Genomic DNA, 22,760 nt, shown 5'->3' with positions numbered 1-22,760 from the left:
CTTGAGGTGCTTGTGGTAAGGTGGTATTCCTCTGGAGTCGAAGCCAGGGACTAACCTCTCATCTCGAGTTGATTTTTGGTCCACGGAGCTCTTTCGTGTTGCTACAGTGACATCAGAATCCCTCCAGCCTTAAAACAGTTTTCTTGGGTTTTCTCTGGAGTGCCATCAAGGAAATCAAGGCTGCTTTCATGTGTGATGTGCAACACGGAATTGCTCTGCACACGGTGCAGGGGAATCGGAGCTCATCTCGCGGCGAGGGGGAAGTCTCATGGTTTTTCTCGAGTTGCGGCGGGAACCTGGGGTATATTCTCGAGTTACGACGGGGATGGCCCTTCCACCCACGTGTTTGTTCAGCGACGTCAGGACTCCTTCCTAGTTGCGAGGGACAACTCGGGATTCTCCTCGAGGCTTGGCAGGGCAATTGGGACGCTTCTCCAGCTGAGGCGGGAGACCAAGGGTCCCTTTCCACGTGCCACAGGAATCCTGGGACTCGTATCAAGTTTAACGAGGAGTCAGGCATCGTCTCCTTTGGAGGCACTGATCTCCGCGTACCTCTGGAGTTTTCAAAGGATGTGAGGCCTCCAGTCGCCATGAAGTGGGGAACTAGGTCTTTCTCTGTGGTCTCCACAGGGGATTCAGACATCCTTTCATCTTGGGAGATGAAAGACGAGCCTGCATTCAAGTCACTGCAGGGATATCCGGCCTTATTTCGCGTCAGGGCATCGCAGTGTCCATTCCACTTGAGGCTGCAAACTCAGGGTCCCTCTCACATACCTAGAGCTGAGAGAAGCCTCCTCTTGAGGTGCTTGTGGTAAGGTGGTATTCCTCTGGAGTCGAAGCCAGGGACTAACCTCTCATCTCGAGTTGATTTTTGGTCCACGGAGCTCTTTCGTGTTGCTACAGTGACCTCAGGATCCCTCTATCCTGGAAACAGTGTTCTTGGGGTTTCTCTGGAGTGCCATCAAGGAAATCAAGGCTCCTTTCATGTGTGATGTGCAACTCGGAATTGCGCTGCACGCAGTGCAGGGGAATCGGGCCTCATCTCGCGGCGAGGGGGAAGTCTCATGGTTTTTCTCGAGTGGCGGCGGGAACCTGGGGTATATTCTCGAGTTACGACGGGGATGGCCTTTCCACACACGTGTTTGTTTTGCGACGTCAGGACTCCTGCCTTGTTGCGAGGGACAACTCGGGATTCTCCTCGAGGCTTGGCAGGGCAATTGGGATGCCTCTCCAGCTATGGCGGGAGACCAAGGGTCCCTTTCCACGTGCCACAGGAATCCTGGGACTCCTATCAAGTTTCACGAGGAGTCACGAATCGTCTCCTTTGGAGGCACTGATCTCTGCGTACCTCTGGAGTTTTCAAAGGATTGAGGCCTCTTGTCGCGATGAGGTGGGGACCTAGGTCTTTCCCTGTGCTCTCCTCAGGGGATTCAGGTATCCTTTCTTCTTGGGAGATGCAAGACGAGCCTGCATTCAAGTCACTGCAGGGATATCCGGCCTTATTTCGAGGCAGGGCATCGCGGTGTCCATTCCACTTGAGGCCGCAAACTCAGGGTCCCTCTCACAAACCTAGAGCTGAGAGAAGCCTCCTCTTGAGGTGCTTGTGGTAAGGTGGTATTCCTCTGGAGTCGAAACCAGGGACTAACCTCTCATCTCGAGTTGATTTTTGGTCCACGGAGCTCTTTCGTGTTGCTACAGTGACCTCAGGATCCCTCTAGCCTGGAAACAGTGTTCTTGGGGTTTCTCTGGAGTGCCATCAAGGAAATCAAGGCTCCTTTCATGTGTGATGTGCAACACGGAATTGCTCTGCACGCAGTGCAGGGGAATCGGGCCTCATCTCGCGGCGAGGGGGAAGTCTCATGGTTTTTCTCGAGTTGCGCCGGGAACCTGGGGTATATTCTCGAGTTACGACGGAGATGGCCCTTCCACACACGTGTTTATTCAGCGACGTAGGACTCCTGCCTAGTTGCGAGGGACAACTCGGGATTCTCCTCGAGGCTTGGCAGGGCAATTGGGACGCCTCTCCAGCTGAGGCGGGAGACGAAGGGTCCCTTTCCACGTGCCACAGGAATCCTGGGACTCCTATCAAGTTTCACGAGGAGTCAGGTATCGTCTCCTTTGGAGGCACTGATCTCAGTGTACCTCTGGAGCTTTCAAAGGATGTGAGGCCTCCGGTCGCGATGAGGTGGGGAACTAGCTCTTTCTCTGTGGTCTCCACAGGGGATTCAGACATCCTTTTATCTTGGCAGACGCAAGACGAGCCTGCATTCAAGTCACTGCAGGGATATCCGGCCTTATTTCGAGTCAGGGCATCGCGGTGTCCATTCCACTTGAGGCCGCAAACTCAGGGTCCCTCTCACATACCTAGAGCTGAGAGAAGCCTCCTCTTGAGGTGCTTGTGGTAAGGTGGTATTCCTCTGGAGTCGAAGCCAGGGACTAACCTCTCATCTCGAGTTGATTTTTGGTCCACGGAGCTCTTTCGTGTTGCTACAGTGACATCAGAATCCCTCCAGCCTTAAAACAGTTTTCTTGGGTTTTCTCTGGAGTGCCATCAAGGAAATCAAGGCTGCTTTCATGTGTGATGTGCAACACGGAATTGCTCTGCACACGGTGCAGGGGAATCGGAGCTCATCTCGCGGCGAGGGGGAAGTCTCATGGTTTTTCTCGAGTTGCGGCGGGAACCTGGGGTATATTCTCGAGTTACGACGGGGATGGCCCTTCCACCCACGTGTTTGTTCAGCGACGTCAGGACTCCTTCCTAGTTGCGAGGGACAACTCGGGATTCTCCTCGAGGCTTGGCAGGGCAATTGGGACGCTTCTCCAGCTGAGGCGGGAGACCAAGGGTCCCTTTCCACGTGCCACAGGAATCCTGGGACTCGTATCAAGTTTAACGAGGAGTCAGGCATCGTCTCCTTTGGAGGCACTGATCTCCGCGTACCTCTGGAGTTTTCAAAGGATGTGAGGCCTCCAGTCGCCATGAAGTGGGGAACTAGGTCTTTCTCTGTGGTCTCCACAGGGGATTCAGACATCCTTTCATCTTGGGAGATGAAAGACGAGCCTGCATTCAAGTCACTGCAGGGATATCCGGCCTTATTTCGCGTCAGGGCATCGCAGTGTCCATTCCACTTGAGGCTGCAAACTCAGGGTCCCTCTCACATACCTAGAGCTGAGAGAAGCCTCCTCTTGAGGTGCTTGTGGTAAGGTGGTATTCCTCTGGAGTCGAAGCCAGGGACTAACCTCTCATCTCGAGTTGATTTTTGGTCCACGGAGCTCTTTCGTGTTGCTACAGTGACCTCAGGATCCCTCTATCCTGGAAACAGTGTTCTTGGGGTTTCTCTGGAGTGCCATCAAGGAAATCAAGGCTCCTTTCATGTGTGATGTGCAACTCGGAATTGCGCTGCACGCAGTGCAGGGGAATCGCGCCTCATTTTGCGGCGAGGGGGAAGTCTCATGGTTTTTCTCGAGTGGCGGCGGGAACCTGGGGTATATTCTCGAGTTACGACGGGGATGGCCTTTCCACACACGTGTTTGTTTTGCGACGTCAGGACTCCTGCCTTGTTGCGAGGGACAACTCGGGATTCTCCTCGAGGCTTGGCAGGGCAATTGGGATGCCTCTCCAGCTATGGCGGGAGACCAAGGGTCCCTTTCCACGTGCCACAGGAATCCTGGGACTCCTATCAAGTTTCACGAGGAGTCACGAATCGTCTCCTTTGGAGGCACTGATCTCTGCGTACCTCTGGAGTTTTCAAAGGATTGAGGCCTCTTGTCGCGATGAGGTGGGGACCTAGGTCTTTCCCTGTGCTCTCCTCAGGGGATTCAGGTATCCTTTCTTCTTGGGAGATGCAAGACGAGCCTGCATTCAAGTCACTGCAGGGATATCCGGCCTTATTTCGAGGCAGGGCATCGCGGTGTCCATTCCACTTGAGGCCGCAAACTCAGGGTCCCTCTCACAAACCTAGAGCTGAGAGAAGCCTCCTCTTGAGGTGCTTGTGGTAAGGTGGTATTCCTCTGGAGTCGAAACCAGGGACTAACCTCTCATCTCGAGTTGATTTTTGGTCCACGGAGCTCTTTCGTGTTGCTACAGTGACCTCAGGATCCCTCTAGCCTGGAAACAGTGTTCTTGGGGTTTCTCTGGAGTGCCATCAAGGAAATCAAGGCTCCTTTCATGTGTGATGTGCAACACGGAATTGCTCTGCACGCAGTGCAGGGGAATCGGGCCTCATCTCGCGGCGAGGGGGAAGTCTCATGGTTTTTCTCGAGTTGCGCCGGGAACCTGGGGTATATTCTCGAGTTACGACGGGGATGGCCCTTCCACCCATGTGTTTGTTCAGCGACGTCAGGACTCCTGCCTAGTTGCGAGGGACAACTCGGGATTCTCCTCGAGGCTTGGCAGGGCAATTGGAACGCCTTTCCAGCTGAGACGGGAGACCAAGGGTCCCTTTCCACGAGCCACAGGCATCCTGGGACTCCTATCAAGTTTCACGAGGAGTCAGGCATCGTCTTCGTTGGAGGCACTGATCTCCGCATCCCTATGGAGTTTTCAAAGGATGTGAGTCCTCCGGTCGCGATGAGGTGGGGAACTAGGTCTTTCTCTGTGGTCTCCACAGGGGATTCAGACATCCTTTCGTCTTGGGAGATGCAAGACGAGCCTGCATTCAAGTCACTGCAGGGATATCCGGCCTTATTTCGAGTCAGGGCATCGCGGTGTCCATTCCACTTGAGGCCGCAAACTCAGGGTCCCTCTCACATACCTAGAGCTGAGAGAAGCCTCCTCTTGAGGTGCTTGTGGTAAGGTGGTATTCCTCTGGAGTCAAAGCCACGGACTAACCTCTCATCTTGAGTTGATTTTTGGTCCACGGAGCTCTTTCATGTTGCTACAGTGACCTCAGGATCCCTCTAGCCTTGAAACAGTGTTCTTGGGTTTTCTCTGGAGGGCCATCAAGGAAATCAAGGCTCCTTTCATGTTTGATGTGCAACACGGAATTGCTCTGCATGCAGCGCAGGGAAATCAGGCCTCATCTCACGGCAAGGGGGAAGTCTCATGGTATTTCTCGAGTTGCGGCGGGTACCTGGGGTATATTCTCGAGTTATGATGGGGATGGCCCTTCCACCCACGTGTTTCTTCAGCGACGTCAGGACTTCTGCCTAGTTGCGAGGGACAACTCGGGATTCTCCTCGAGGCTTGGCAGGGCAATTGGGACGCGTCTCCAGCTGAGGCGGAAGACCAAGGGTCCCTTTCCACGTGCCACAGGAATCCTGGGACTCCTATCAAGTTTCACGAGGAGTCAGGCATCGTCTCCTTTGGAGGCACTGATCTCCGCGTACCTCTGGAGTTTTCAAAGGATGTGAGGCCTCCGGTCGCGATGAGGTGGGGAACTAGGTTTTTCTCTGTTGTCTCCACAGGTGATTCAGACATCCTTTCGAATTGGGAGATGCATAACGAGCCTGCATTCAAGTCACTGCAGGGATATCCGGCCTTATTTCGAGTCAGGGCATCACGGTGTCCTTTCCACTTGAGGCCGCAAACTGAGGGTCCTTCTCACATACCTAGAGCTGAGCGAAGCCTCCTCTTGAGGTGCTTGTGGTAAGGTGATATTCCTCTGGAGTCAAAGTCTGGGGCTAACCTCTCATCTCGAGTTGATTCTTGGTCCACGGAGCTCTTTCGTGTTGCTACAGTGACCTCCGGATCCCTCTAGCCTTGAAACAGTGTTCTTGGGGTTTCTCTGGAGTGCCATCAAGGAAATCAAGGCTCCTTTCATGTGTGATGTGCAACACGGAATTGCTCTGCACGCAGTGCAGGGGAATCGGGCCTCATCTCGCGGCAAGGGGGAAGTCTCATGGTTTTTCTCGAGTTGCGGCGGGAACCTGGGATATATTCTCGAATTACGACGGGGATGGCCCTTCCACCCACGTGTTTCTTCAGCGACGTCAGGACTTCTGCCTAGTTGCGAGGGACAACTCGGGATTCTCCTCGAGGCTTGGCAGGGCAATTGGGACGCGTCTCCAGCTGAGGCGGAAGACCAAGTGTCCCTTTCCACGTGCCACAGGAATCCTGGGACTCCTATCAAGTTTCACGAGGAGTCAGGCATCGTCTCCTTTGGAGGCACTGATCTCCGCGTACCTCTGGAGTTTTCAAAGGATGTGAGGCCTCCGGTCGCGATGAGGTGGGGAACTAGGTCTTTCTCTGTGGTCTACACTGGGGATTCAGACATCCTTTCGTCTTGGGAGATGAAGACGAGCCTGCATTCAAGTCACTGCAGAGATATCCAGCCTTATTTCGAGTCAGGGCATCGCGGTGTCCATTCCACTTGAGGCCGCACACTCAGGGTCCCTCTCACATACCTAGAGCTGAGAGAAGCCTCCTTTTGAGGTGCTTGTGGTAAGGTGGTATTCCTCTGGAGTCGAAGCCAGGGTCTAACCTCTCATCTCGAGTTGATTTTTGGTTCACGAAGCTCTTTCGTGTTGCTACAGTGACTTCAGGATCCCTCTAGCCTTGAAACAGTGTTCTTGGGGTTTCTCTGGAGTGCCATCAAGGAAATCAAGGCTCCTGTCATGTGTGATGTGCGACACGGAATTGCTCTGCACGCAGTGCAGGGGAATCGGGCCTCATCTCGCGGCGAGGGGGAAGTCTCATGGTTTTTCTCGAGTTGCGGCGGGAACCTGGGGTATATTCTCGAGTTACGACGGGAATGGCCCTTCCACCCACGTGTTTGTTCAGCAACGTCAGGACTCCTGCCTAGTTGCGAGGGACAATTCGGGATTCTCCTCGAGGCTTGGCAGGGCAATTGGGACGCCTCTCCAGCTGAGGCGGGAGACCAAGTGTCCCTTTCCACGTGCCACAGGAATCCTGGGACTCCTATCAAGTTTCCCGAAGAGTCAGGCATCATCTCCTTTGGAAGCACTGATCTCCGCGTACCTCTGGAGTTTTCAAAGGATGTGAGGCCTCCGGTTGCGATGAGGTGGGGAACTAGGTCTTTCTCTGTGTCTCCACAGGCGATTCAGACATCCTTTCGTCTTGGGAGATGCAAGACGAGCCTGCATTCAAGTCACTGCAGGGATATCCGGCCTTATTTCGAGCCAGGGCATTGCGGTGTCCATTCCACTTGAGGCCGCAAACTCAGAGTCCCTCTCACATAGCTAGAGCTGAGAGAAGCCTCCTCTTGAAGTGCTTGTGGTAAGGTGGTATTCCTCTGGAGTCGAAGCCAGGGACTAACCTCTCATCTCGAGTTGATTTTTGGTCCACGGAGCCCTTTCCTGTTGCTAGAGTGACCTCAGGATCCCTCTAGCCTTGAAACAGTGTTGTTGGGGTTTGTCTGGAGTGCCATCAAGGAAATCAAGGCTTCTTTCATGTGTGATGTGCAACACGGAATTGCTCTGCACGCAGTGCAGGGGAATCGGGCCTCATCTCGCGGCGAGGGGGAAGTCTCATGGTTTTTCTCGAGTTGCGGCGGGAACCTGGGCTATATTCTTGAGTTACGACGGAGATGGCCCTTCCACACACGTGTTTCTTCAGCGACGTCAGGACTCCTGCCTAGTTGCGAGGGACAACTCGGGATTCTCCTCGAGCCTTGGCAGGGCAATTGGGACGCCTCTCCAGCTGAGGTGGGAGACCAAGGGTCCCTTTCCACGTGCCACAGGAATCCTGGGACTCCTATCAAGTTTTACGAGGAGTCAGGCATCGTCTCCTTTGGCGGCACTGATCTCCGCGTACCTCTGGAGTTTTCAAAGGATGTGAGGCCTCCGGTCGCGATGAGGTGGGGAACTAGGTCTTTCTCTGTGGTCTCCACAGGGGATTCAGACATCCTTTCGTCTTCGGAGATGCAAGACGAGCCTGCATTCAAGTCACTGCAGGGATATCCGGCCTTATTTCTAGTCAGGGCATCACGGTGTCCTATCCACTTGAGGCCGCAAACTCAGGGTCTCTTTCACATACCTAGAGCTGAGAGAAGCCTCCTCTTGAGGTTCTTGTGGTAAGGTGGTATTCCTCTGGAGTCGAAGCCAGGGGCTAACCTCTCATCTCGAGTTGATTCGTGGTCCACGGAGCTCTTTCGTGTTGCTACAGTGACCTCAGCATCCCTCTAGCCTTGAAACAGTGTTCTTGGGGTTTCTCTGGAGTGCCATCAAGGAAATCAAGGCTCCTTTCATGTGTGATGTGCAACACGGAATTGCTCTGCACGCAGTGCAGGGGAATCCGGCCTCATCTCGCGGCGAGGGGGAAGTCTCATGGTTTTTCTCGAGTTGCGGCGGGAACCTGGGCTATATTCTCGAGTTACGACGGGGATGGCCCTTCCACCCACGTGTTTCTTCAGTGACGTCAGGACTCCTGCCTAGTTGCGAGGGACAACTCGGGATTCTCCTCGAGGCTTGGCAGGGCAATTGGGACGCCTCTCCAGCTGAGGCAGGAGACCAAGGGTCCCTTTCCACGTGCCACAGGAATCCTGGGACTCCTATCAAGTTTCACGAGCAGTCAGGCATCGTCTCCTTTGGAGGCACTGATCTCCGCGTACCTCTGGAGTTTTCAAAGGATGTGAGGCCTCCGGTCGCGATGACGTGGGGAACAAGGTCTTTCTCTGTGGTCTACACTGGGGATTCAGACATCCTTTCGTCTTGGGAGATGCAAGACGAGCGTGCATTCAAGTCACTGCAGAGATATCCAGCCTTATTTCGAGTCAGGGCATCGCGGTGTCCATTCCACTTGAGGCCGCAAACTCAGGGTCCCTCTCACATACCTAGAGCTGAGAGAAGCCTCCTCTTGAGGTGCTTGTGGTAAGGTGGTATTCCTCTGGAGTCGAAGCCAGGGACTAACCTCTCATCTCGAGTTGATTTTTGGTCCACGGAGCTCTTTCGTGTTGCTACAGTGACCTCAGGATCCCTCTAGCCTTGAAACAGTGTTTTTGGGGTTTCTCTGGAGTGCCATCAAGGAAATCAACGCTCCTTTCATGTGTGATGTGCAGCACGGAATTGCTATGCACGCAGTGCAGGGGAATCGGGCCTCATCTCGCGGCGAGGGGGAAGTCTCATGGTTTTTCTCGAGTTGCGGAGGGAACCTGGAGTATATTCTCGAGTTACGACGGGGATGGCCCTTCCACCCACGTGTTTGTTCAGCGACGTCAGGACTCCTGCCTAGTTGCGAGGGACAACTCGGGATTCTCCTCGAGGCTTGGCAGAGCAATTGGGACGCCTCTCCAGCTGAGGCGGGAGACCAAGGCTCCCTTTCCACGTGCCACAGGAATCCTGGGACTCCTATCAAGTTTCACGAGGAGTCAGGCATCATCTCCTTTGGAGGCACTGATCTCCGCGTACCTCTGGAGTTTTCAAAGGATGTGAGGCCTCCGATCGCGATGAGGTGGGGAACTAGGTCTTTCTCTGTGGTCTCCACAGGGGATTCAGACATCCTTTCGTCTTGGGAGATGCAAGACGAGCCTGCATTCAAGTCACTGCAGGGATGTCCGGCCTTATTTCGAGCCAGGGCATCGCGGTGTCCATTCCACTTGAGGCCGCAAACTCGGGGTCCCTTTCACATACCTAGAGCTGGGAGAAGCCTCCTCTTGAGGTGCTTGTGGTAAGGTGGTATTCCTCTGGAGTCGACGCCAGGGACTAACCTCTCATCTCGAATTGATTTTTCTTCCATGGAGCTCTTTCGTGTTGCTACAGTGACCTCAGGATCCCTCTAGCCTTTAAACAGTGTTCTTGGGGTTTCTCTGGAGTGCCATCAAGGAAATCAAGGCTCCTTTCATGTGTGATGTGCAACACGGAATTGCTCTGCACGCAGTGCAGGGGAATCGGGCCTCATCTCGCGGCGGGGGGGAAGTCTCATGGTTTTTCTCGAGTTGCGGTGGGAACTTGGGGTATATTCTCGAGTTACGACGGGGATGGCCCTTCCACCCACGTGTTTGTTCAGCGACGTCAGGACTCCTGCCTAGTTGCGAGGGACAACTCGGGATTCTCCTCGAGGCTTGGCAGGGCAATTGGGACGCCTCTCCAGCTGAGGCGGGAGACCAAGGGTCCCTTTCCACGTGCCACAGGAATCCTGGGACTCCTATCAAGTTTCACGAGGAGTCAGGCATCGTCTCCTTTGGAGGCACTGATCTCCGCGTACCTCTGGAGTTTTCAAAGGATGTGAGGCCTCCGGTCGCGATGAGCTGGGGAACTAGGTCTTTCTCTGTGGTCTCCACAGGGGATTCAGACATCCTTTCGTCTTGGGGGATGCAAGACGCGCCTGCATTCCAGTCACTGCAGGGATATCCGGCCTTATTTCGAGTCAGGGCATCGCGGTGTCCATTCCACTTGAGGCCGCAAACTCAGGGTCCCTCTCACATACCTAGAGCTGAGAGAAGCCTCCTCTTGAGGTGCTTGTGGTAAGGTGGTATTCCTCTGGAGTCGAAGCCAGGGACTAACCTCTCATCTCGAGTTGATTTTTGGTCCACGGAGCTCTTTCGTGTTGCTACAGTGACCTCAGGATCCCTCTAGCCTTGAAACAGTGTTCTTGGGGATTCTCTGGAGTGCCATCAAGGAAATCAAGGCTCCTTTCATGTGTGATGTGCAACACGGAATTGCTCTGCATGCAGCACAGGGGAATCAGGCCTCATCTCACGGCAAGGGGGAAGTCTCATGGTATTTCTCGAGTTGCGGCGGGTACCTGGGGTATATTCTCGAGTTATGATGGGGATGGCCCTTCAACACACGTGTTTGTTCAGCGACGTCAGGACTTCTGCCTAGTTGCGAGGGACAACTCGGGATTCTCCTCGAGGCTTGGCAGGGCAATTGGGACGCCTCTCCAGCTGAGGCGGGAGACGAAGGGTCCCTTTCCAAGTGCCACAGGAATCCTGGGACTCCTATCAAGTTTCACGAGGAGTCAGGCATCGCCTCCTTTGGAGGCACTGATCTCCGCGTACCTCTGGAGTTTTCAAAGGCTGTGAGGCCTCCGGTCGCGATGAGGTGGGGAACTAGGTTTTTCTCTGTTGTCTCCACAGGTGATTCAGACATCCTTTCGAATTGGGAGATGCAAAACGAGCCTGCATTCAAGTCACTGCAGGGATATCCGGCCTTATTTCGAGGCAGGGAATCACGGTGTCCATTCCACTTGAGGCCGCAAACTCAGGGTCCCTCTCACATACCTAGAGCTGAGAGAAGCCTCCCCTTGAGGTGCTTGTGGTAAGGTGGTTTCCTCTGGAGTCGAAGCCAGGGACTAACCTCTCATCTCGAGTTGATTTTTGGTCCACGGAGCTCTTTCGTGTTGCTACAGTGACCTCAGGATCCCTCTAACCTTGAAACAGTGTTCTTGGGTTTTCTCTGGAGTGCCATCAAGGAAATCAAGGCTCCTTTCATGCGTGATGTGCAACACGGAATTGCTCTGCACGCAGCGCAGGGGAATCGTGCCTCATCTCGCGGCGAGGGGGAAGTCTCATGGTTTTTCTCGAGTTGCGGCGGGAACCTGGGGTATATTCTCGAGTTACGACGGAGATGGCCCTTCCACACACGTGTTTGTTCAGGGACGTAGGACTCCTGCCTAGTTGCGAGGGACAACTCGGGATTCTCCTCGAGGCTTGGCAGGGCAATTGGGACGCCTCTCCAGCTGAGGCGGGAGACGAAGGGTCCCTTTCCACGTGCCACAGGAATCCTGGGACTCCTATCAAGTTTCACGAGGAGTCAGGTATCGTCTCCTTTGGAGGCACTGATCTCAGTGTACCTCTGGAATTTTCAAAGTATGTGAGGCCTCCGGTCGCGATGAGGTGGGGAACTAGCTCTTTCTCTGTGGTCTCCACAGGGGATTCAGACATCCTTTTATCTTGGCAGACGCAAGACGAGCCTGCATTCAAGTCACTGCAGGGATATCCGGCCTTATTTCGAGTCAGGGCATCGCGGTGTCCATTCCACTTGAGGCCGCAAACTCAGGGTCCCTCTCACATACCTAGAGCTGAGAGAAGCCTCCTCTTGAGGTGCTTGTGGTAAGGTGGTATTCCTCTGGAGTCGAAGCCAGGGACTAACCTCTCATCTCGAGTTGATTTTTGGTCCACGGAGCTCTTTCGTGTTGCTACAGTGACATCAGAATCCCTCCAGCCTTAAAACAGTTTTCTTGGGTTTTCTCTGGAGTGCCATCAAGGAAATCAAGGCTCCTTTCATGTGTGATGTGCAACACGGAATTGCTCTGCACACGGTGCAGGGGAATCGGAGCTCATCTCGCGGCGAGGGGGAAGTCTCATGGTTTTTCTCGAGTTGCGGCGGGAACCTGGGGTATATTCTCGAGTTACGACGGGGATGGCCCTTCCACCCACGTGTTTGTTCCGCGACGTCAGGACTCCTTCCTAGTTGCGAGGGACAACTCGGGATTCTCCTCGAGGCTTGGCAGGGCAATTGGGACGCTTCTCCAGCTGAGGCGGGAGACCAAGGGTCCCTTTCCACGTGCCACAGGAATCCTGGGACTCGTATCAAGTTTAACGAGGAGTCAGGCATCGTCTCCTTTGGAGGCACTGATCTCCGCGTCCCTCTGGAGTTTTCAAAGGATGTGAGGCCTCCGGTCGCCATGAAGTGGGGAACTAGGTCTTTCTCTGTGGTCTCCACAGGGGATTCAGACATCCTTTCATCTTGGGAGATGAAAGACGAGCCTGCATTCAAGTCACTGCAGGGATATCAGGCCTTATTTCGCGTCAGGGCATCGCAGTGTCCATTCCACTTGAGGCTGCAAACTCAGGGTCCCTCTCACATACCTAGAGCTGAGAGAAGCCTCCTCTTGAGGTGCTTGTGGTAAGGTGGTATTCCTCTGGAGTCGAAGCCAGGGACTAACCTCTCATCTCGAGTTGATTTTTGGTCCACGGAGCTCTTTCGTGTTGCTACAGTGACCTCAGGATCCCTCTAGCCTTGAAACAGTGTTCTTGGGGTTTCTCTGGAGTGCCATCAAGGAAATCAAGGCTTCTTTCATCTTTGATGTGCAACACGGAATTGCTCTGCATGCAGTGCAGGGAAATCGGGCCTCATCTCACGGAGAGGGAGAAGTCTCATGGTTTTTCTCGAGTTGCGGCGGGAATCTGGGGTATATTCTCGAGTTCCGACGGGGATGGCCCTTCCACCCACGTGTTTTTTTAGCGACGTCAGGTCTCCTGCCTAGTTGCGAGGGACAACTCGGGATTCTCCTCGAGGCTTGGCAGGGCAATTGGGACGCCTCTCCAGCTGAGGCGGGAGACCAAGGGTCCCTTTCCACGTGCCACAGTAATCCTGGGACTCCTATCAAGTTTCACGAGGAGTCAGGCATCGTCTCCTTTGGAGGCACTGATCTCCACATACCTCTGGAGTTTTCAAAGGATGTGAGAACTCCGGTCGCGATGAGTTGGGGAAGTAGGTCTTTCTCTGTGGTCTCCACAGGGGATTCAGACATCCTTTCGTCTTGGGAGATGCAAGACGAGCCTACATTATAGTCACTGCAGGGATATCCAGCCTTATTTCGAGTCAGGGCATCGCGGTGTCCATTCCACTTGAGGCCGCAAACTCAGGGTCCCTCTCACATACCTAGAGCCGAGAGAAGCCTCCTCTTGAGGTGCTTGTGGTAAGGTGGTATTCCTCTGGAGTCGAAGCCAGGGACTAACCTCTCATCTCGAGTTGATTCTTGGTCCACAGAGCTCTTTCGTGTTGCTACAGTGTCCTCAGGATCCCTCTAGCCTTGAAACAGTGTTCTTGGGGTTTCTCTGGAGTGCCATCAAGGAAATCAAGGCTCCTTTCATGTGTGATGTGCAACACGGAATTGCTCTGCACGCAGTGCAGGGGAATCGGTCCTCATCTCGCGGTGAGAGGGAAGTCTCATGGTTTTTCTCGAGTTGCGGCGGGAACCTGGGGTATATTCTCGAGTTACGACGGGGATGGCCCTTCCACCCACGTGTTTGTTCCGCGACGTCAGGACTCCTTCCTAGTTGCGAGGGACAACTCGGGATTCTCCTCGAGGTTTGGCAGGGCAATTGGAACGCCTCTCCAGATGAGGCGGGAGACGAAAGGTCCCTTTCCACGTGCCACAGGAATCCTGGGACTCCTATCAAGTTTCACGAGGAGTCAGGCATCGTCTCCTTTGGAGGCACTGATCTCCGCGTACCTCTGGAGTTTTCAAAGTATGTGAGGCCTCTGGTCGCGATGAGGTGGGGAACTAGGTCTTTCTCTGTGGTTTCCACAGGGGATTCAGACATCCTTTCGTCTTGGGAGATGCAAGACGAGCCTGCATTCAAGTCACTGCAGGGATATCCGGCCTTATTTCGCCTCAGGGCATCGCGGTGTCCATTCGACTTGAGGCCGCAAACTCAGGGTCCCTCTCACATACCTAGAGCTGAGAGAAGCTTCCTCTTGAGGTGCCTGTGGTAAGGTGGTATTCCTCTGGAGTCGAAGCCAGGGACTAACCTCTCATCTCGAGTTGATTTTTGTTCCACGGAGCTCTTTCGTGTGGCTACAGTGACCTCAGGATCCCTCTAGCCTTGAAACAGTGTCCTTGGGGTTTCTCTTGAGTGCCATCAAGGAAATCAAGGCTCCTTTCATGTGTGATGTGCAACACGGAATTGCTCAGCATGCAGTGCAGGGGAATCGGGCCTCATCTCGCGGTGAGGGGGAAGTCTCATGGTTTTTCTCGAGTTGCAGCAGGAACCTGGGGTATATTCTCGAGTTACGACCGGGATGGCCCTTCCACCCACGTGTTTGTTCAGCGACGTCAGGACTCCGGCCTAGTTGCGAGGGACAACTCGGGATTCTCCTCGAGGTTTGGCAGGGCAATTGGGATGACTCTCCAGCTGAGGCGGGAGAATAAGGGTCCCTTTCCACGTGCTATAGGAATCCTGGGACTCGTATCAAGTTTCACGAGGAGTCAGGCATCGTCTCCTTTGGAGGCACTGATCTCCGCGTACTTCTGGAGTTTTCAAAGGATGTGAGGCCTCCGGTCGCCATGAAGTGGGGAACTAGGTCTTTCTCTGTGGTCTCCACAGGGGATTCAGACATCCTTTCATCTTGTGAGATGCAAGACGAGCCTGCATTCAAGTCACTGCAGGGATATCCGACCTTATTTCGCGTCAGGGCATCGCAGTGTCCATTTCACTTAGGGCCGCAAACTCAGGGTCCCTCTCACATACCTAGAGCTGAGAGAAGCCTCCTCTTGAGGTGCTTGTGGTAAGGTGGTATTCCTCTGGAGTCGAATCCAGGGACTAACCTCTCATCTTGAGTTGATTTTTGTTCCACGGAGTTCTTTCGTGTTGCTACAGTGACCTCAGGATCCCTCTAGCCTTGAAACAGTGTTCTTGGGGTTTCTCTGGAGTGCCATCAAGGAAATCAAGGCTACTTTTATGTGTGATGTGTAACACGGAATTGCTCTGCACGCAGTGCAGGGGAATCGGGCCTCATCTTGCGGCGAGGGGGAAGTCTCATGGTTTTTCTCGAGTTGCAGCGGGAACCTGGGCTATATTCTCGAGTTCCGACGGGGATGGCCCTTCGACCCACGTGTTTGTTTAGCGACGTCAGGTCTCCTGCCTAGTTGCGAGGGACAACTCGGGATTCTCCTCGAGGCTTGGCAGGGCAATTGGGACGCCTCTCCAGCTGAGGCGGGAGACGAAGGGTCCCTTTTCACGTGCCACAGGAATCCTGGGACTCCTATCAATTTTCATGAGGAGTCAGGCATCGTCTCCTTTGGAGGCACTGATCTCCGCGTACCTCTGGAGTTTTCAAAGGATGTGAGGCCTCCGGTCGCGATGAGGTGGGGAACTAGGTCTTTCTCTGTGGTCTCCACAGGGGATTCAGACATCCTTTCGTCTTGGGAGATGCAAGACGAGCCTGCATTCAAGTCACTGCAGGGATATCCGGCCTTATTTCGAGTCAGGGCATCGAGGTGCCCTTTCCACTTGAGGCCGCAAACTCAGGGTCCCTCTCACATAGCTAGAGCTGAGAGAAGCCTCCTCTTGAGGTGCTTGTGGTAAGGTGGTATTCCTCTGGAGTCGAAGCCAGGGACTAACCTCTCATCTCGAGTTGATTCTTGGTCCACAGAGCTCTTTCGTGTTGCTCCAGTGTCCTCAGGATCCCTCTAGCCTTGAAACAGTGTTCTTGGGGTTTCTCTGGAGTGCCATCAAGGAAATCAAGGCTCCTTTCATGTGTGATGTGCAACACGGAATTGCTCTGCACGCAGTGCAGGGGAATCGGGCCTCATCTCGCGGTGAGAGGGAAGTCTCATGGTTTTTCTCGAGTTGCGGCGGGAACCTGGGGTATATTCTCGAGTTACGACGGGGATGGCCCTTCCACCCACGTGTTTGTTCAGCGACCTAACGACTCCTGCCTAGTTGCGAGGGACAACTCGGGATTCTCCTCGAGGCTTGGAAGGGCAATTGGGACGCCTCTCCAGCTGAGGCGGGAGACCAAGGGTCCCTTTCCACGTGCCACAGGAATCCTGGGACTCCTATCAAGTTTCACGAGGAGTCAGGCATCGTCTCCTTTGGAGGCACTGATCTCCGCGTACCTCTGGAGTTTTCAAAGGATGTGAGGCCTCCGGTCGCGATGAGGTGGGGAACTAGGTCTTTCTCTGTGGTCTCCACAGGGGATTCAGACATCCTTTCGTCTTGGGAGATCCAAGATGAGCCTGCATTCAAGTCACTGCAGGGATATCCGGCCTTATTTCGAGTCAGGGCATAGCAGTGTCCATTCCACTTGTGGCCACAAACTCATGGTCCATCTCACATAGCTAGAGCTGAGAGAAGCCTCCTCTTGAGGTGCGTGTGGTAAGGTGGTATTCCTCTGGAGTCGAAGCCAGGGACTAACCTCTCATCTCGAGTTGATTTTTGGTCCACGGAGCTCTTTCGTGTGGCTACAGTGACCTCAGGATCCCTCTAGCCTTGAAACAGTGTTCTTGGGGTTTCTCTGGAGTGCCATCAAGGAAATCAAGGCTCCTTTCATGTGTGATGTGCAACACGGAATTGCTCTGCACGCAGTGCAGGGGAATCGGGCCTCATCTCGCGGTGAGGGGGAAGTCTCATGGTTTTTCTCGAGTTGCAGCAGGAACCTGGGGTATATTCTCGAGTTACGACCGGGATGGCCCTTCCACCCACGTGTTTGTTCAGCGACGTCAGGACTCCGGCCTAGTTGCGAGGGACAACTCGGGATTCTCCTCGAGGCTTGGCAGGGCAATTGGGATGACTCTCCAGCTGAGGCGGGAGAACAAGGGTCCCTTTCCACGTGCTATAGGAATCCTGGGACTCGTATCAAGTTTCACGAGGAGTCAGGCATCGTCTCCTTTGGAGGCACTGATCTCCGCGTACTTCTGGAGTTTTCAAAGGATGTGAGGCCTCCGGTCGCCATGAAGTGGGGAACTAGGTCTTTCTCTGTGGTCTCCACAGGGGATTCAGACATCCTCTCATCTTGTGAGATGCAAGACGAGCCTGCATTCAAGTCACTGCAGGGATATCCGACCTTATTTCGCGTCAGGGCATCGCAGTGTCCATTTCACTTAGGGCCGCAAACTCAGGGTCCCTCTCACATACCTAGAGCTGAGAGAAGCCTCCTCTTGAGGTGCTTGTGGTAAGGTGGTATTCCTCTGGAGTCGAATCCAGGGACTAACCTCTCATCTTGAGTTGATTTTTGGTCCACGGAGTTCTTTCGTGTTGCTACAGTGACCTCAGGATCCCTCTAGCCTTGAAAGAGTGTTCTTGGGGTTTCTCTGGAGTGCCATCAAGGAAATCAAGGCTCCTTTCATGTGTGATGTGCAACACGGAATTGCTCTGCACGCAGTGCAGGGGAATCGGGCCTCATCTCGCGGCGAGGGGGAAGTCTCATGGTTTTTCCCGAGTTGCGGCGGGAACCTGGGGTATATTCTCGAGTTACGACGGGGATGGCCCTTCGACCCACGTGTTTGTTTAGCGACGTCAGGTCTCCTGCCTAGTTGCGAGGGACAACTCGGGATTCTCCTCGAGGCTTGGCAGGGCAATTGGGACGCCTCTCCAGCTGAGGCGGGAGACGAAGGGTCCCTTTCCACGTGCCACAGGAATCCTGGGACTCCTATCAAGTTTCATGAGGAGTCAGGCATCGTCTCCTTTGGAGGCACTGATCTCCGCGTACCTCTGGAGTTTTCAAAGGATGTGAGGCCTCCGGTCGCGATGAGGTGGGGAACTAGGTCTTTCTCTGTGGTCTCCACAGGGGATTCAGACATCCTTTCGTCTTGGGAGATGCAAGACGAGCCTGCATTCAAGTCACTGCAGGGATATCCGGCCTTATTTCGAGTCAGGGCATCGAGGTGCCCTTTCCACTTGAGGCCGCAAACTCAGGGTCCCTCTCACATAGCTAGAGCTGAGAGAAGCCTCCTCTTGAGGTGCTTGTGGTAAGGTGGTATTCCTCTGGAGTCGAAGCCAGGGACTAACCTCTGATCTCGAGTTGATTCTTGGTCCACAGAGCTCTTTCGTGTTGCTCCAGTGTCCTCAGGATCCCTCTAGCCTTGAAACAGTGTTCTTGGGGTTTCTCTGGAGTGCCATCAAGGAAATCAAGGCTCCTTTCATGTGTGATGTGCAACACGGAATTGCTCTGCACGCAGTGCAGGGGAATCGGGCCTCATCTCGCGGTGAGAGGGAAGTCTCATGGTTTTTCTCGAGTTGCGGCGGGAACCTGGGGTATATTCTCTAGTTACGACGGGGATGGCCCTTCCAGCCACGTGTTTGTTCAGCGACCTAACGACTCCTGCCTAGTTGCGAGGGACAACTCGCGATTCTCCTCGAGGCTTGGAAGGGCAATTGGGACGCCTCTCCAGCTGAGGCGGGAGACCAAGGGTCCCTTTCCACGTGCCACAGGAATCCTGGGACTCCTATCAAGTTTCACGAGGAGTCAGGCATCGTCTCCTTTGGAGGCACTGATCTCCGCGTACCTCTGGAGTTTTCAAAGGATGTGAGGCCTCCGGTCGCCATGAGGTGGGAAACTAGGTCTTTCTCTGTGGTCTCCACAGGGGATTCAGACATCCTTTCATCTTGGGAGATGCAAGACGAGCCTGCATTCAAGTCACTGCAGGGATATCCGGCCTTATTTCGAGTCAGGGCATAGCAGTGTCCATTCCACTTGTGGCCACAAACTCATGGTCCATCTCACATAGCTAGAGCTGAGAGAAGCCTCCTCTTGAGGTGCGTGTGGTAAGGTGGTATTCCTCTGGAGTCGAAGCCAGGGACTAACCTCTCATCTCGAGTTGATTTTTGGTCCACGGAGCTCTTTCGTGTTGCTACAGTGACCTCAGGATCCCTCTAGCCTTGAAACAGTGTTCTTGGGGTTTCTCTGGAGTGCCATCAAGGAAATCAAGGCTCCTTTCATGTGTGATGTGCAACACGGAATTGCTCTGCACTCAGTGCAGGGGAATCGGGCCTCATCTCGTGCGAGGGGGAAGTCTCATGATTTTTCTCGAGTTGCGGCGGGAACCTGGGGTATATTCTCGAGTTACGACGGGGATGGCCCTTCCACCCACGTGTTTATTCAGCGTCGTCAGGACTCCTGCCTAGTTGCAAGGGACAACTCGGGATTCTCCTCGAGGCTTGGCAGGGCAATTGATACGCCTCTCCAGCTGAGGAGGGAGACCATGTGTCCCTTTCTACGTGCCACAGGAATCCTGGGACTCCTATCAAATTTCACGAGGAGTCAGGCATCGTCTCCTTTGGAGTCACTGATTTCCGCGTACCTCTGGAGTTTTCAAAGGATATGAGGCCTCCGGTCGTGATGAGGTGGGGAACTAGGTGTTTCTCTGTGGTCTCCACAGGGGATTCAGACATCCTTTCGTCTTGGGAGATGAAAGACGAGCCTGCATTCAAGTCACTGCGGGGATATCCGGCCTTATTTCGAGTCAGGGCGTCGCGGTGTCCATTTCACTTGAGGCCACAAGCTCAGGGTCCCTCTCACATACCTAGAGCTGAGAGAAGCCTCCTCTTGAGGTGCTTGTGGTAAGGTGGTATTCCTCTGGAGTCGAAGCCAGGGACTAAACTCTCATCTCGAGTTGATTTTTGGTCCACGGAGCTCTTTCGTGTTGCTACAGTGACCTCAGGATCCCTCTAGCCTTGAAACAGTGTTCTTGGGGTTTCTGTGGAGTGCCATCAAGGAAATTAAGGCTCCTTTCATGTGTGATGTGCAACACGGAATTGCTCTGCACGCAGTGCAGGGAAATCGGGCCTCATCTTGCGGCGAGGGGGAAGTCTCATGGTTTTTCTCGAGTTGCGGCGGGAACCTGGGGTATATTCTCGAGTTACGACGGGGATGGCCATTCCACCCACGTGTTTGTTCAGCGACGTCAGGACTCCTGCCTAGTTGCGAGGGACAACTCGGGATTCTCCTCGAGGCTTGGCAGGGCAATTGGGACGCCTCTCCAGCTGAGGCGGGAGACCAAGGGTCCCTTTCCACGTGCCACAGGAATCCTGGGACTCCTATCAAGTTTCACGAGGAGTCAGGCATCGTCTCCTTTGGAGGCACTGATCTCTGTGTACCTCTGGAGTTTTCAAAGTATGTGAGGCCTCTGGTCGCGATGAGGTGGGGAACTAGGTCTTTCTCTGTGGTCTCCACAGGGGATTCAGACTTCCTTTCGTCTTGGGAGATGCAAGACGAGCCTGCATTCAAGTCACTGCAGGGATATCCGGCCTTATTTCCAGTCAGGGCATGGCGGTGTCCATTCCACTTGAGGCCGCAAACTCAGGGTCCCTCTCACATACCTAGAGCTGAGAGAAGCCTCCTCTTGAGGTGCTTGTGGTAAGGTGGTATTCCTCTGGAGTCGAAGCCAGGGACTAACCTCTCATCTCGAGTTGATTTTTGGTCCACGGAGCTCTTTCATGTAGCTACAGTGACCTCAGGATCCCTCTAGCCTTGAAACAGTGTTCTTGGGTTTTCTCTGGAGTGCCATCAAGGAAATCAAAGCTCCTTTCATGTGTGATGTGCAGCACGGAATTGCTCTGCACGCACTGCTGGGGAATCTGGCCTCATCTCACGGCGAGGGGGACGTCTCATGGTTTTTCTCGAGTTGCGGCGGGAACCTGGGCTATATTCTTGAGTTACGACGGGGATGGCCCTTCCACCCACGTGTTTGTTCCGCGACGTCAGGACTCCTTCCTAGTTGCGAGGGACAACTCGGGATTCTCCTCGAGGTTTGGCAGGGCAATTGGAACGCCTCTCCAGCTGAGGCGGGAGACGAAAGGTCCCTTTCCACGTGCCACAGGAATCCTGGGACTCCTATCAAGTTTCACGAGGAGTCAGGAATCGTCTCCTTTGGAGGCACTGATCTCCGCGTACCTCTGGAGTTTTCAAAGGATGTGAGGCCTCCGGTCGCGATGAGGTGGGGAACTAGGTCTTTCTCTGTGGTCTGCACAGGGGATTCAGACATCCTTTCGTCTTGGGAGATGCAAGACGAGCCTGCATTCAAGTCACTGCAGGGATATCCGACCTTATTTCGCGTCAGGGCATCGCAGTGTCCATTTCACTTAAGGCCGCAAACTCAGGGACCCTCTCACATACTTAGCGCTGAGAGAAGCCTCCTCTTGAGGTGCTTGTGGTAAGGTGGTATTCCTCTGGAGTCGAAGCCAGGGACTAACCTCTCATCTCGAGTTGATTTTTGGTCCACGGAGCTCTTTCGTGTTGCTACAGTGACCTCAGGATCCCTCTAGCCTTGAAACAGTGTTCTTGGTGATTCTCTGGAGTGCCATCAAGGAAATCAAGGCTCCTTTCATGTGTGATGTGCAGCACGGAATTGCTCTGCACGCTGTGCAAGGGAATCGGGCCTCATCTCGAAGCGAGGGGGAAGTCTCATGGTTTTTCTCGAGTTGCGGCGGGAACCTGGGGTATATTTTCGAGTTACGACGGGGATGGCCCTTCCACCCACGTGTTTGTTCAACGACGTCAGGACTCCTGCCTAGTTGCGAGGAACAACTCAGGATTCTCCTCGAGGCTTGGCAGGGCAATTGGGACGCCTCTCCAGCTGAGGCGGGAGACCAAGCGTCCCTTTCCACGTGCCACAGGAATCCTGGGACTTCTATCAAGTTTCACGAGGAGTCAGGTATCGTCTCCTTTGGAGGCACTGATCTCCGCGTACCTCTGGAGTTATCAAAGGATGTGAGGCCTCCGTTCACGATGAGGTGGGGAACTAGTTCTTTCTCTGTGGTCTCCACAGGGGATTCAGACATCCTTTCGTCTTGGGAGATGCAAGATGAGAATGCATTCAAGTCACTGCAGGGATATCCAGCCTTATTTCCAGTCAGGGCATCACGGTGTCCATTCCACTTGAGGCCGCAAACTCAGGGTCCCTCTCACATACCTAGAGCTGAGAGAAGCCTCCTCTTGAGGTGCTTGTGGTAAAGTGGTTTCCTCTGGCGTCGAAGCCAGGGACTAACCTCTCATCTCGAGTTGATTTTTGTTCCATGGAGCTCTTTCGTGTAGCTACAGTGACCTCAGGATCCCTCTAGCCTGGAAACAGTGTTCTTGGGGTTTCTCTGGAGTGCCATCAAGGAAATCAAGGCTCCTTTCATGTGTGATGTGCAGCACAGAATTGCTCTGCACGCAGTGCAGGGGAATCGGGCCTCATCTCGCGGCGAGGGGGACGTCTCACGGTTTTTCTTGAGTTGCGGCGGGAACCTGGGGTATATTCTCGAGTTACGACGGGGATGGCCCTTCCACAGACGTGTTTGTTCAGCGACGGCAGGACTCCTGCCTAGTTGCGAGGGACAACTCGGGATTCTCCTCGAGGCTTGGTAGGGCAATTGAGACGCCTCTCCAGCTGAGGCGGGAGACCAAGGGTCCCTTTCCACGTGCCACAGGAA

This window comes from Cervus elaphus, chromosome X (assembly GCF_910594005.1).
Source record: "Cervus elaphus chromosome X, mCerEla1.1, whole genome shotgun sequence".
Lineage (NCBI taxonomy): Eukaryota > Metazoa > Chordata > Mammalia > Artiodactyla > Cervidae > Cervus > Cervus elaphus.
The sequence above is the reverse complement of the archived record's forward strand: the minus strand, read 5'-3'. Positions refer to the sequence as shown.